Below are 15,680 nucleotides of genomic sequence, written 5' to 3' on the forward strand. Positions count from 1 at the left end.
AATTTCCATCCTTACAGTGTTGATGCTTTGCTCATGCAGTCCAACAAGATATCATAGACCCTGTCCCTGAATCACTTTATTTGTCCTTCAGCTATTCCTATTTGTTGATATTTAACTCTACATCACTCCCTAGAAAGCTAATATTGCATGTCCCAAAATATATGATTTCTTTGTCATTATTAATAGTAATTTAAAAAAAAGAAAATAAGGGTGCTTATATTTGAATGCACTGGGTGAAACTTTTTTAACTTGATATTCTCTTCAAGGTTTTGGATTGACACAGTAATGTGGTAATATCTTGACTATCCGTAACTCCTCATGAAATCATTAAAAAGGCTAGCACTCCTAAACGCTCTTTCCATTGCCCCAATGACATATACTTTACATTACCTAGCATGCAAAGTGACAAGGCAGAGTCCAATGGCATACCACTAGAGACCACCCCCGTGGCTGACATTGATCGATTTATCAGCATTCTGGCTGTAGACGTTCAACCAACTATAGAAGTACCTGACTGTACTATCAAACAGCCAGTATCTCATTGCCATCCACGGAGATATGATGACACACTCACTGACATCTAGATACATTAGGTGTATGAGATTCTCCAACCTGCCAACCTAATCCATTAAAATGCCAAGGACCTGTGATTCCATCAGTGTGGGAACTCCCTTTGCCAACAGAGATCACAACTCATCTCCAGCTAGTGCTTTTAGGGAATTACCTGAGGCTTTGAGAGCAACAGAATCTTAGCATCACAGATTTAGAGCTGAAAGAACATTTCTAGTTCAAACCACTCATTTCACAGGTGAAGAAACAGATTGATAGAGGTCAAATAACTATTAACTGGCGGAGGTGGGATTTGAACTCAGATTCTCTGCTCCAAGTCCAGCACTCTATCTAATACACCAAGGGCTCTTAACCTCTGTTGTGTCCTGGACCCCTTTGGCAGAATCTCATGAATTCATTGGACCCCTTCTCAGAATCATGTTTTTAAATATATAAAATAAAATACAAAGGAAACCAAGCCAGTGGAAATACAGTTACATATGTGTGTGTGTGTATGTATATGTAAAATATTTAACACACACCTATATGTTATATGTACATTTATTTATTTATTTATTTCACACACACACACACACACACACACACACACACACACACACACACACACACACACATATATATATGCATATATAAAACCAAGTTCCCAGCCCCTGAACTGCATCCATGCTGCCTTTCACTAATCTAGTTACTCCATCAGATATTATTTAGGTCATCTACTCCCATCATTACTTTTCTCTTGGCCACCACTGAAGGTCCCCTGGCTTCAGTCTGGCAGGACTCACAGTGCCCAGGAAGCCAGCTTTCTGAGCACATGGAGAAACAGGAGATTCCAACAGTGTAATTTCTTGTCTGCTGTGGCCTGGGATTGACAGCATATGGGGACAGTGTGACAGGTTGCCCACAGCACACAGCTGGCAAGGCTCATTTTAAGTACCCCTGAAAGTCTCTTTTGACAATCAGAAATTGAGTGTTTTATTTTATCAAAGCAGCCAGTTCTAGGAAAATACAAAACACCCAACAGGTGACAATCCTGCAAACCACCCAAATGGAGAAGAATACGTGGAAGGAAAAGATGCATGTTAAAATATATAACAGACATGTCCTTATGTTTGAGAGGAAAAGATAATTTGTAGAATTACATATCACTACATGTCTAAACATATATAATACATCATATGATGTATAATTACAGAAAAAGAAAAATGCTTATTAAAATGTATAATAGACATGTCACATTTTTGAGAGGAAAAACTAATCTTTCACTTTAGTTCATTGAAGTGCATATTATTGCATATGTGTGTACATATATATATATATATATATATATATATATATATATATATATATATGTAATAATATGTGTGTGCACACACATACACATACATACCCACAACAAGAAAAACATCTTAAAGATGGCGTAAAGGAGACCCAAGAAGGTTCAGGAGAGTTGCTGAGGTCATGCAGGTAGTAAGCGGCAGGTATGGCATTTGAACCCAGGTTCTCTGACTCTAAATACAGAGCTCTTTCCACTGACCAATGTGAAAAAATAATCTTTCACTTCAGTTCATTGAATTGTATATTATTTTAAATCTAGTATATAAGAATATGTTTATAATTTAATATATAGAATTTAAGTATACAAATATATTTGCATGCAATATGCATTATATATAATATGCATATTGTACATATATAATACACATATAAAATTATATGCAATTCCATGAATGAAAGTGAAAGATTACTTTTTCCTCTCAAAAGTTATATATATATATATATATATATATATATGTATGTATGTATATATATATATATTCTATATATATATATATATATATCTTTTACTTTCATTCATGAAATTGCATATCATTGTTACTTTCCCTAAAAATGTACTAGTAAATAGATCTTAACAGAATCATGGGATCATAGATTTCAATCTGACCTTAGGCAAGTCATTTCTTCCATTCCTGAGCCTTAGTTTACTCACCAGCAAAATGAGGGTATTGGACTAAATGACCAGTGAAGTACCTTTTAAATCTCAATCTATGATCCTATGGGTGGTCACTTCAACTCCTTGGGCCTTAGTTTCTTCACCTGCAAAATGAAGGGAATTAGACTAGGTGACCTCGATGGTCTCTTTCAGCTCCAAATCCATGATCCTATACTCCTAAGTCACTTGGAGTAATTTAAGTCACCTCCATGGACCTTAGTTTCCCCATCTGGAAAATGAGGGAGCTAGCCTAGTTGTCTTTGAGCTCTCAAGTTGTAATCCTATTACTAAACATGAGATGTGGCTGAAGGAGTCCCTGTGTATATTACAGTTCCATTTGTCTCTCCACAGATGCGCCATTTTATTTTGTAACACAGTCCCATGATTCTTTTTTTTTTCAAACTTCATGAGAGTGACTCATGAGAGTCATTGCAGACATCGTCTGACAGCCTGTAGTTTGGTAGGCAGCCTCCACAGTGACAGTGGTAGATAAAAGTGTCTGGCAGAAGGAAAACTGAGACAAATCATTGTCACTCAAGTCTGGTAAAAGGCAGACATCTGCTTTGTCTTTGTAGATTTCTGTTTCCCTTCCCTGACTACTTTCCCACTGAATCCTCACTTTCCAATTAGAATAGATGCTCCCTGAGGACAGGAACCATGTTTTTGTTTTTCTTACTAACTATAACACTTAGTACAGTGCCTGGCATACAATAAGCATTAAATAAATGATTCCTGACTGACTGACTCTGCCTCCATTATGGCCAGGTCTTCTGATGGCCAGGTCTTGATTTCTCCAATGCATTACCCTTAATGAAGCAATAGTAAATAAGGGAGCAGTTACTCCAGATGCTGTAGAAAAAAATTTCCATGTCTCTTTCCCTTTGTTTTGAAGTCTGGATTCATTGAATGACATTTTTTTTTATTACTCTCCCAAATATACTCTGTGTCCCAGACAAGCTAACCCATTTGCTGTCCTCTGTACGTATCATTATTTCCACCAAAAGGGCTTCCCACCCATCATATCCCCTTTCCTTTCCTTTCCTTTCCTTTCCTTTCCTTTCCTTTCCTTTCCTTTCCTTTCCTTTCCTTTCCTTTCCTTTCCTTTCCTTCCTTTCCTTTCCTTTCCTTTTCCTTTCCTCTCCTCTCCTTTCCTCTCCTCTCCTCTTCTCCTCTCCTCCCTCTCCTCTCCTCTCCTCTCCTCTCCTCTCCTCTCCTCTCCTCTCCTCTCCTCTCTCCTCTCCTCTCTCCTTCCTCCTCTCCTCTCCTCCCTCCTCTCCTCTCCTCTCCTCTCCTTCCCTCTCCTCTCCTCTCCTCCTCCTCTCCTCTCCTCTCCTCCCTCCTCCTCCTCTCCTCTCCTCTCCTCTCCTCTCCTCTCCTCTCCTCTCCTCCTCTTCCTCTCTCCTCTCCTCTCTCTCCTCCTCTCCTCTCCTCTCCTCCCTCCTCCTCCTTCCTCTCCTCTCCTCTCCCTCCTCTCCTCTCCTCTCCTCTCCTCTCCTCTCCTCTCCTCTCTCTCCTCTCCTCTCCTCTCCCTCTCTCCTTCCTTCCCTCTCCTCTTCCTTCTCCCTCCCTCCCTCCCTCCCTCCTCCCTCCCTCCCTTCCTTCCTTCCTCCCTTCCTCCTTCCTTCCTTCCTTCCTTCCTTCCTTCCTTCCTTTCCTTCCTTCCTTCCTTCCTTCCTTCCTTCCTTCCTTCCTTCCTTCCTTCCTTCCTTCCTTCCATTTTTGTGAAGCAGTTGGGGTTAAGTGATTTGCCTAGGGTCACATAGCTAGTAAGCACCCTTTTCTTTAAAGCAAGGAATTAGTGAACTTGGTTTGTGGTCATTATTATGGGGGTTTTTTTGGTTTGTTTTTTACTATTATGACATATGTATTTCATTCTAATCAATTACTCTTTTAATCCTATGTATTTTTTTATGGGAAGACATCCATAGGTTTCACAAATTCACACTGGAGTATAGGGTGCACACACATGCACACATGTATATGCATACATACATAACTAAGAACTCCTGCTTAAATTTTTTTAAAAAATTTATATAGTTTGCTTTTTCACCACTTAACATTTTTCTAATGTGTCTCTCATTTCCCCTTCTCAGAGGGTCATGGATTATAATAAATACTTTTTTAAAAGAAGGGGGGAAATTAACAAAACTAATAAACATTTGAAGCAAAGCTGACATAATGTGCGGTATTTCAAACCCATTTCTTCCCCTCTCCCCCATTTTAAATTCCAGCTAGAAGCCTCTTTCTCCTAGAAATCTTCCAGTGTCAGCCCTACCTCACTCATTCCTGTGGGTCCACAGGATTTAGAAATGGAAGGAACCATTGAGATCATTTGGCCCAACCTTCTCCTTTTACAGACAAGGACACTGAGACTTAAGAAGATGAACTTACTTGCTCAGGGTCACACCAATAATGACAAGAAGAGCCAGAATTCAAATTCAGATCTTTGGACTCCAAATCCAGGTCTCTTTCTATTAGATCACATCTCTCACTCTATAGCTTGTAGCTCATGGACATTAGTGCATTTAACTACAATTCACTTGCTGAACCAGAGGTCTGTGTATAAATTCATTCATGGTCTGGTGTATGTGCTACCCTTCCAACTAGATGTTTAGAGCTTTGAGGACCAGAACAGTGTCCTCTAATTCTTCAAGACTCCTACAGCATCCATTATGATATTTTGCATATAGCAGATGTGGTTAAGTTGGAGCTACAATAGAGCTAATCTACTACAAACTACACCCTTTGTGGATGGGAAAACTGGCACCCAAGGAGGATGATTTGCCGATGGAAGGTCACATAGGTGTCAGAGTCAGGATTAGAGCTCGTAAACATGTAAATTTATGATCCTAATGGTACTTAAGATGTACAAGATATGAACTGAGGATGACCCCTACCCATAGAACACTTAACATATAGTTAGAAAAGAGTACTCGTATATCAAAGGAGCAAAAAACTTCAAAGACTGTGTTTCATCTTATGATTCTACGACGCCACAGATGTTGACTGTGGTCTTCACCAGCATCCAACCTGGGAGGAGGAGTTAAAGGATGAGAGAAATATGTAGTACAACACCTTCACTTAACAGAGGAGTCAACTAAGAGCCAAAGAGTGTCAATTACTTAACCAAGATCTCACAATGACTAAGCTGGTTGAGCAAGGATTCTTAGAATCCTATATTTAAAGTTGAAATGGGACTTAGAAGGTCATCTCATCCAATGCCTCCATTTTAGAGATGAGGAAAGAGCCTCAGACAGGTTAAGTTACTTATCCAAGATCATGCAGATTATGACCAGAAGAGTGGAAATTCAAAATGAAGGCCTTCTTTAGGATTCAAATCCAATGTTATTTCCAGTATGCCATCCCCTAGGAATGATTGGGTCCTATGTGTTGCTGGGGACAGAGTGCCGTGGCTGGAGCCAGGAAGACCTAGGTCCAATTCTGGCCTCAGACACTTACTAGTTGTGTGACTGTGGGCAAGTTGCTTAACCCTGTTTGGCTCAGTTTTCTCATCTGTAAAATGAGCTGGAGTAGGAAATGGTAAACCACTCCAGTATCTTTGCCAAGAAAACCCTAAATGGGGTCACAAAGAGTCAGACATGAATGAAATGATGGACTTAATGAGGTCTGCAGATTGCAAAGATCTTTGAACTCCTGGTACTCTTTGGGTTCCAAGCCCAATTTTTAAAAATTAGTAAAACCTTTTATTTTTGTTTCACATTCATTTTTCTTATATCCTCACATGCCTCATGCAGACAACTGCCATTGTGAAAAACCAGTAAAATAAAAGAGGAATAAAACAGTTTGGTGAAACTAGCCAACACATCAACTGAGTCTGACAGTATATGTAGTTTCCCACATCCATAGTCCTCAGAGGAGGAGTGGGGTGCATGCTCACGTCCCATCTTCAGGGCAAAGTTCAATCATTATAATTATACAATGTTGGGTTTGTATGTTTCTGTTGTTCTTTCCATTTACATAAATATATTCATTGTGTTTGTTGTTCTTCTGGCTGGGCTTACTTTACTTTGCATCAGTTCATGTAAGTCTCCCCATGCTTTTCTGTATTCCTCACATTCGCCCTTTCTTAGGCAGCCAAGAGGTACAGTGGATAGAGTGCTGGACCCAGAGTCAGGAAGATCTGGGTTTAAACCCAGCCTCATATACTTCCTAGCTGTGTGGTCTTGGCCAAGTCACTTTGCCTCAGTTTCTTCATCAGTAAAACAGGGATAATAATAGCACCTGTCTCCCAAGTTGTTGTGAGTATCCACTGAAATACCACACCTAAAGTGCTTAGCACAGTGCAAATATTAGGTGCTTAATAAATGCTTATCTCTCTCCCTCCCCTCCATTCTTACAGAACAATAATAGTCACATACCTGTAATCTACACCAAGTCCAGTTTTAATACAGAGGGACAAACTCCTTTGTAGTATAATAGAAAGAACACTATATTTGAGGTAGAAAGACCTGGGTTTGAGTTCTAACTCTCTCATTTACTAGCTATAAGACTTGACCAAATTATTTAACTTCTCTGGATCTCTGCAAAGTGACTATAAAATAGTATCTATGTCATGAGAGCTTTGGTGAAGATCAAGATGAGATGATATATGTGTGTGTATACACACACACACACACACACACACACATATATATATACATATATACATATATATATATATATAAATTTTCTACACATAATAAATGAAAGCTATAATGCCCTCTAATATAATAACAACAACAGCAATTATAATATCCTCTAACGAGGATATATACTTTTGAGCACGAGGACTTTTTTTTCCTGATTTTTTTCTGTATCTTCAGCCTTGCTAATAGTACAAAGCCATTCTTCCTTTAAACCTTTTTTGTTCCTTCTTCTTTCTGAGATATTGCATCAAGTTTCTTTTCTTTTCTTTCATTATGTAATAGGATTTATGTCTCCCCCTGAAAAAAACAGAACAGTTCTCTTTCCAGAGTCACTTTCTCGGCAAAGTTCCAACTTCATAGCCAAAGGACCTTTTAACTTGGCACAGCAAAGAGGTTGGCAGTGGGGGTGTGGGGGGGATTGGGGCCCACAGGAACCAAACCTTTGGCTGAGTCCAAACCTTTGAAAAAAGGAGAAGAAAGGCCCTGGCCCTGAGCATTGCTCTCCTCCACCCAAATTGATAACTTTTGCTGGTTTAAGAATCCTAAGAGTGTAATGGTTCTTTCTTCCTTTGTATCGTACCTTAATTCTGGAGACACTGAATTATCACTTTGAGTTACTGAATTAAAAGGGCACTCAGTGTCCATCAACTTCAGTATGAATCTCACCTACAACAGCCTTGACAAAACTCAATGCTGCCTCCATTTAAATATCACCATCAATGGAGTCATCACTATGTTTCTCTCCACCACCACCACCACATAGTCATTTTTGAGGCAGCTCTAAGTTTTTTGTTTCTTTTCCTTATGTTGAGTTATATCAGCTTCCCTGTTTTAGCTCTGCTCTCTGATGCCAACTCTTTTCCTCTTCTTAGAGAGCCATCTCTTGTAACAAAGAATTACAAATACAGAAAATAATAACATACACCTTAATCAAGTCCAATGGTACATTCCATGTTCTGCCACCATAATTCCCAACCTCTCCAAAGAGGCCCTTGTGTGAAGTGATATAAAGTGAAATAAGCCAAGATTTGCCTATTTGTATGTATCCCGTAATATGAGGAAATATTCTCATTGGTCCTTCTACCAATGGGAATGTGCCTCCATGAGTTATCCCTAGGTTCTTTAAGCAAACTCAGCAACCAAGAAACTCGCATCATCTTGTTTGCTCTTTTCTGGATGCATTCTGGCTCTTTGTTGCCCCCTCTAAGAATGGGGCATCTAGTTTAGAGTTCATAACTTTGTCAGCAGAATAGGGATGGAAATATATCTCCCTCCTCTTGGTAGAGAGGTGAGGACTGATGGGTGTGGAATAATATGCAGTCAGAGAAGATTCCTTTGTTGGGTTGGAATTTGCTTGAGTTTTTATTTGTTGCAAAGGAGGATTCAGTGAAGGAGAGAAGAGACATTGGAAAATGATTCTGATTTTTTTTAAAGTATTAATAAAGTCGTTAATTTAGGGGAAAAAACATGGTGCTAAGAATTGCACACAGCCAAACATTGGCTGTCAAGGACATTGTTTCAATCTCTTTTCCCTCCATCCCCCATCTTTCTCTTCACTATACATTCCTCTTTTATTCCTGGGCAAATCCTAGCCTTCCTTTAAGGTCCCACTCAAGTTCTCATCTTTTGTCAATCTTTCCCTGAACAGTGAAGCCCATAATCTTCTCTCCTTTCTTTTACTCTCATACTTAGAGCAAGATCTTCTTGACTCAAGTCCTGTGCCCTGTCTACTATGCCACACTGCCTCTCTTGTTTAGCATGCAGTTTTGTATTGTCTCATTCTCTATTTCGTCTTTTCTCTTCAACTAGATTGCAAGTTCTTTGTGCCCAATGATCACCTCTTATTTTTTTTTTCTGTATCTTCCAGCACACCTTTGAAGGGCTAGGAACATACTGGTCATTAATCAATGACTTTAGATTAGTTGACTGATGTATCTCTGCAACAAGTCTCTGAATAATGTTCACATGGGCTGTTTGTCCATGATGCCAAAAAAAGCGCTATTTGTCGAAGCAAAAGGGATAGCTAGGTGGCTCAGTGGATAGACCACTGGTCCTGGAATCATAAAGACCTGAGTTCAATCAAAGCTGGCCTCAGATACTTATTAGCTATGTAACCTTGGGCAAGTCACTTGGGGTTAACCAAGTGCCTCCAGAAGAAAAAAAATAAAAGAAAAAGAATATGTTTGCTGAAATTATGGCTTTTTGAAAAGAAACCTTGTATGTAGTGGGTATTCATAAGTATTTGATGACTGAATGAATGAATGAAGGATATTTTGGAATATGTATTTCACTGTATAGAAATAACATCACCGTTCCTGTTAGATTTCCTACTTATATACCTTTGCATAGTCCATCCCCACATGTCTGTAGTGTTCTACCATCTCACTTCTGCTTCTTGAAACCTTGAAGCTTCTTCAAGGCTCATTCCCAATCCATCTCCTTCCAGCGTCTTTCCTGGTTTCCCCAATTGCTAATGCTTATGCCAATTATTTTGTACTGGAGTTAACAAACATTTATTAAGTGCCTCCTGTGTGCCAGACATTCTGGTAGGTGCTAGGGATACAAAGAAAAAATAAAAACTGTGCCTTTCCTCAAGGGACTTACGTTGTGGTTTATCTGTTTTATATATATGTGTGTATGTATGTATGTGTATGTGTGTGTGTGTGTATTTATATATATATATATATATATATATATATTATATTCATTCATCTCTTCCTTGTTTTCGCCCCAGTATACTGTGAGTTCATTAAGAGTTCTCATGAGGGACATTTCTTGTTTTTGTATCCTTGTGCCTGGCAAATAGTAGGTGCTTAATAAATGCTTATTGGGTTTTCCTCACTTAGTTGGAGACCAGTTTCCTTTCCAAACTTACATGTGTTGCCTTTTAATAAGACTTGAATTCACTTCACTTCCATTCGACAAACACTTATTATTATCATTTTTTTCTTTTTAGGCAATTGGGGTTAAGTGACATGCCCAGGGTCACACAGCTAGTAAGTGTCAAGTGTTTGGTCTGAGGCCGGATTTGAACTCAGGTCCTCCTGACTTCAGGGCCAGTGCTCTATCCACTATGCCACCTAGCTGCCCCTCGACAAACACTTATTAAGCCTACTGTTTGTGAGGCACTATGCCAAGTCCTGAGGATACAAAAACTAAAATTAAATAATTATCCTCAAGGATCTGACAGTCTACTGATTTTTAGGACCTGACTAATTAAATTATGAACTGTAAATGGAAAGCAAGATTGTTTTAGATGTGAGACTTTAAATTGGAGGGGACTTTTCGTATCACTCATCCAATGTTCTCCTTTTACAATTATGGAAACAGCAGTTCTATATAGGGAAGTGACTTGCCCAAGGTCATACGGTCGGTAAGTGGCAGAGTCAGGTTTTTATCTCAGATTCTCTGGCACCAAAGCCTTCCCAGAGAAGAGGCTGCCTCTTGGCGCTTTTTTAAAGGGCATGATTTCTTGCCCTTTCCATTCCTAGAGCCCTTTCCCTGAAAAGGATCACAATTTGGAAGCCTCCAAAGGCAAAGAGCCCAAGAATTCCATTTCCTCAGATGAGGCAAAGGCAAATTTCATTGTGTTTGACAAACATGGTGGTAATATTCCATGCAGCTGTGCTACAGAGGCCTTGGTGTGCAGTGAGCACCTGACCTTTTCGGTGGGCATATAAACCTTTCATTAAGGCGAGCATCCACAGTGACAGACAGCCATGCCTCCAAGGAAGGCCCAGCATTCCACACTGGTCGCCGGAGCAGGGCAAATTGACTTGGCGTGGGATTCTCCTCTCCCAGGCTCCCATACTGTGAGCCAGGGGTACAAGACAGCCCGTTGGCAGATTCCAAGCACTGAGCAGCTTTCCTTTATGACACCGCTTTATAAGAATTCATCTAGTTAAATTCATGGGGTCACTGACTGTAGCATTCAAGCTCACGGGGTTTTGTGGAGGAATGTGGACCTGGCATCCAAGGTTCACAGCCCAGGCCTTCAAACGGATTAAGCTCTGTGGGGAGCATCCCTAAGAGTTTTCCAATTTCAACATCATCTTGTGCCCTAGCAACCGCCGGGCCCCCTATTCAGCAGGCCCCAGTTTCTACTATGGTCTGTTGGACAGAGCCCCAGGCAGGGAGCCAGGAACTGGGACCGTCTCATTCTAACTCTCCAACTGGCTCAGTGTTTTCCCCTTAAGCAGGTACTCAAAGGCTCTGTCTGGGTTTCTGGTTTATTAGTAAAAGTGAGAACAATGACTACCTAATACATAGGGTTCTTTGTAGGGCATGTGTGTGTGTGGGGGGGGGAGGGAGTGGGTGGTTCATCTGTGATGGAGTGAAAGCAGCATGTTTGAGGAAAGCAAACGGGGGACTAGAAAGTCAAGATTCCATTTCTTGATCCATCTTTCTCTCTGTGATCTTAGTTAATGTTAACCAAGGGTCTGTACAAACAAAAATGGAGGGTGGTGGAAAAGGAATTCAGAAACTAGAGGAATTAGGGAGAAGATCACCCACGCTGTGGCCCTGTGAGCTTCCATGAACTCTGTGGTCCCAGGAGAACTCAAATTTAGAAAGATGAATTATTAGAATCTCAGACCTAGAGCTGGAAGGGTCATCAGAGTCCACCCCACTCCTCCATTTCACAGGTGAAGAAACTGAGGCCCAGAGAACACAGTAAGATCACAGATATAGAGCCGGAGGGATCTTAGGAAACATGTAATCCAAACTCTTCATTTTGCAAACAAACAAACAAACAAACAAAAAACCTTGAATATTATAGGATCGCAGACATACAGCCAAAAAGAAACTTAGGGACCATTAAGCCCAGCCTCTCACCATATAGGTGAGGAAACTGAGATCCAAGAAGTTTGTATGTAATTTTCCCACTGTTACATAGATAGGAAGCATCAGAGGTGGGATGTGAGTACACAGAAAACACATGATAAATTCTGGTTGAAATGATTTGAAAGTAGAGTGGGCTAGGAGCATGTAAACCTGTGATCCCAACAGTATAGGAATTGCCTCTCCTGGTACAGATCAGCAATATGTCTGTAATTTATAATCCTGTAGAGCTGCTTGAGGTGTTGAGAGATTATGGGACTTGTCCAGGGTCACATAGCCAGTATATGTCCAAGGTGGGCCTTGAATCCAGATCTGCTTGATTCTAATACCAGTCCTTTATCCATTAGGCTAGGCTGCCTCTTGAATAAATCTACAGTGTTACTTAGTGAATGTCCTAATTAGCTGCATTGCTGGAGAGTGGACATTTACCTCTACCAGACAAAGCAGTTGTTGGGTTCTTGGGGAACCATGGATCCTAAATAAGAGAAAGACCCTGTATTCCCACTTGACTAGGTAGGGAAAGAACTGAATATCCCATATACTCCATTTTGTGTGTGTGTGTGTGTGTGTGTGTGTGTGTGTGTGTGTGTATAACACTGGAAAGGAGAATGTACTTGAGTATTTTAATAGACACCATTCCTGCTATCTCACTAAAGCTGCTAACAGAGCCTACAGTCAACATGTCTCTCTGAGGTCTAGAAAATGAAGGATAACGGTGGTGGAAGATTGGGTTGTTTTCCATATAGTGCTTTACCTTTAGGCCCTAGCAGTGTCCCAGACCCACTTCTCTGTGTGAGTTTGTATCATAAGCTATAAGCTGTAACTAGCTGTGCTGGCACCTGGAACAAGTGACATGAACATGGCCCCAGACACTGGTCAGGAAGCATCAGCAAACCAGGGAAGAGTGCAACTATGGTGTGGTCACATGAGCTTCTGATTTCAACCAATGAGGCTTCCAGTGTGGTTGCTAGGCTCTCTTGTTTCTATGCTGCTGAAGAATTGCAAATGATCTTAGTGCCAAATTTCATCACAATTGAGGCAAATCCCCAGTCACCTGGTCTTAGTTATAGCTCTAGGTAGGATCATAGATATAGAGCATGGGTTAGTAATCTGGGGTCCATGAACTTTTTTTTCCACTATTTTGACAACTGTATTTCAATATAATTTGTTTCCTTTGTCATTTTATATATTTTATTTCACGAAATTTAAAAACGTGATTCTGAAATGGGGTCCATAGGCTTCTCCAGACTCTGCCAAAAGGGGCTGTGACATAAAAAAAAATTAAGAATCTCTAGTGTAGAGCTAAAAGGAACCTCATTTAGTCCAACTTCCTTATTTTATAGATGGGGAAACTGAGGCTCAGAGAAATGAAATGATTTGCCCATGGTCGTACAGGTAGTAAGTGACTTAGGATCACAGGGCAATACATCTAGAGTTGGAAGAGACATTTGAGGCCATCTAGTCCATGGCCCCTCCTTTTAAAGAAGGAAAACTGAAGTCCAGAGAAGTAGACAGTCTTGCGCAGGTCGCTTAGCTAGTAAGTGTACTAGCAAGGATTTGAGCCCATATCTTCACGATTCCAAGTTCAGTGCTCTGACAGGTTGGATGGTGACTCATTTAATTTCACAGAGCCTCAGTTTTCTATTCAGTTGTGCTCCTATATTAAGAGAAGGTTTCTGACCATAGACCGCCCAATGAGAAGGGGTGGTGGTGGTGTTATCTCCCCCATCCACAGATAGTTATGCCAATTTCAGTTCCAAAAAGAGTTGGGCATGGATGGCATAATAGAGTCAACAAATGTGAATTTTAATACATTCTATACAAGGCCCCAATGTTCCTTCTGCTTCATGCATGTGAATGTTGCCTTTGGTATAATTTTAGTGAGTGCCATGGGTTTGTGAGCAGAGCAACAGTGTAAGATGGAGTTCTACTAAGCCTGGAAGGAGACAAAATTGTGAAATTTAATGTGGTACAAAAATGAAGTCAAAAGCCTACAGGGGCAATGACTGGAACCTCTTTCCATTAGAAGGACTTGGAGGCACTTTTTGGCTGATTTCCCAGCCACCAAATCTCAGAAGTGAGAGTCCATGTTTTCTGTTGCACGTGGGGCCAAGCATTCTGATGGTGGGAACTTGCCCATTCAGGAGTGAAGAGAAATCCTGATATGTAATGGAACCAAGAAGAACATAGTACTTACCTCTACCATTTTCCCAATCCTAGGTTCAATCAATAGTCAGCTTTGAAGACTGAAAACTTGGCTGGATCTCCATGTCCAGGGTTATATGAGTTGTTCTTGGATGTGTTTGTCCACTGTGCAAAAGGGACCCCAATCATGAAGAGCCAGGTGGGTCCATCTGTAAAATGACAGCTGGCATCTGCCTAGGAGCAAAGAAACACTTGTTTCAAGGCATAAAATAAGAACTTAATACATTTTCCCTTCATTTTTTGAAAAAAACAGTTGGTTTTGAAACTTATCTGCTTCAATTTGTAATTTGTATAAAAAAAGAGAAATGGACAGAAATCCAGTCTCAGAGCAAAGATCTCTATTTGAGACCTACCTCTGACACAGGCTGACTGTATCACCCTTGGCTAGTCACTGAGCTCTCTGTCTCCCAACACTGAGGGGTTGAGTATATCTCACTTGTATCTGGAACTCCATTTGTGGAATGATCAACTTTGGTATGTCTACTAGACTGGAAACCCTTTGAAACTAGACACTGAATATATACAAAGTATATATTATGCAATAATTTTTATGTGATTTATAATAATGTATTATGTATTATAGATAATATATGATCTATATAATACATACTGTATATTATATAATGAACTATATGATATAATATTTGTGTTTATACGCATGCGCATATATACATGCATATGATATATCACATGTTTATATATTGTGTGGGTATATATGTGTATATATATACATTCATATACACAGATCATATGTGTATATATATATATATATACATTCGTATACATGTACAAACATTAAATTACATAAAATAATATGTTATCTTATATACACATATGATATGTAACAAGGCACTATTACATATATGTAATATGGTATCTATATACATAATGTGGTATACGTAGTGTTTATATATAGTATAGTATTTATTTATAGTATACTACGTACTATATGTAGTATACTATGCTATTATATATAATACACTATGTATACCACATAATATGTAGTATTATATATACTGTCTAGTATAGTATTTATAGATAGTATATTATCTATATACTATATAGATACAACTATACTATCTGGTATAGTATCTACAGATACTATAGTAACTATACTATATCGATAGCATAGATAGTATATATAGTATAGGAGTCAAAGTATAGTGGAATATAGTATCTATGCTATCTATATAGTATAGATACTATAGTATCTGTAGATACTATACTACATAGTATAGTTGTTGTTTCTCCTTCATTCTTGAAGAGGACCAATGATATCAGAAAGGTAATGTCATGACTTGCAAGTGAATTGGATTTAAGTGAGTCAGGGCTGTGCAAAGCCATCAGTTTCATTCTCTGCTCCAGAGTCATCAGAGCCCAATGGCAAGACATAGGTCAAGATGACTGGCCATGGCCCCAGATGCAGTAGG

The sequence above is a fragment of the Phascolarctos cinereus genome, unplaced genomic scaffold (genome assembly GCF_003287225.1).
Source record: "Phascolarctos cinereus isolate Bilbo 61053 unplaced genomic scaffold, phaCin_HiC Scaffold_1;HRSCAF=81, whole genome shotgun sequence".
NCBI classification, from domain to species: domain Eukaryota; kingdom Metazoa; phylum Chordata; class Mammalia; order Diprotodontia; family Phascolarctidae; genus Phascolarctos; species Phascolarctos cinereus.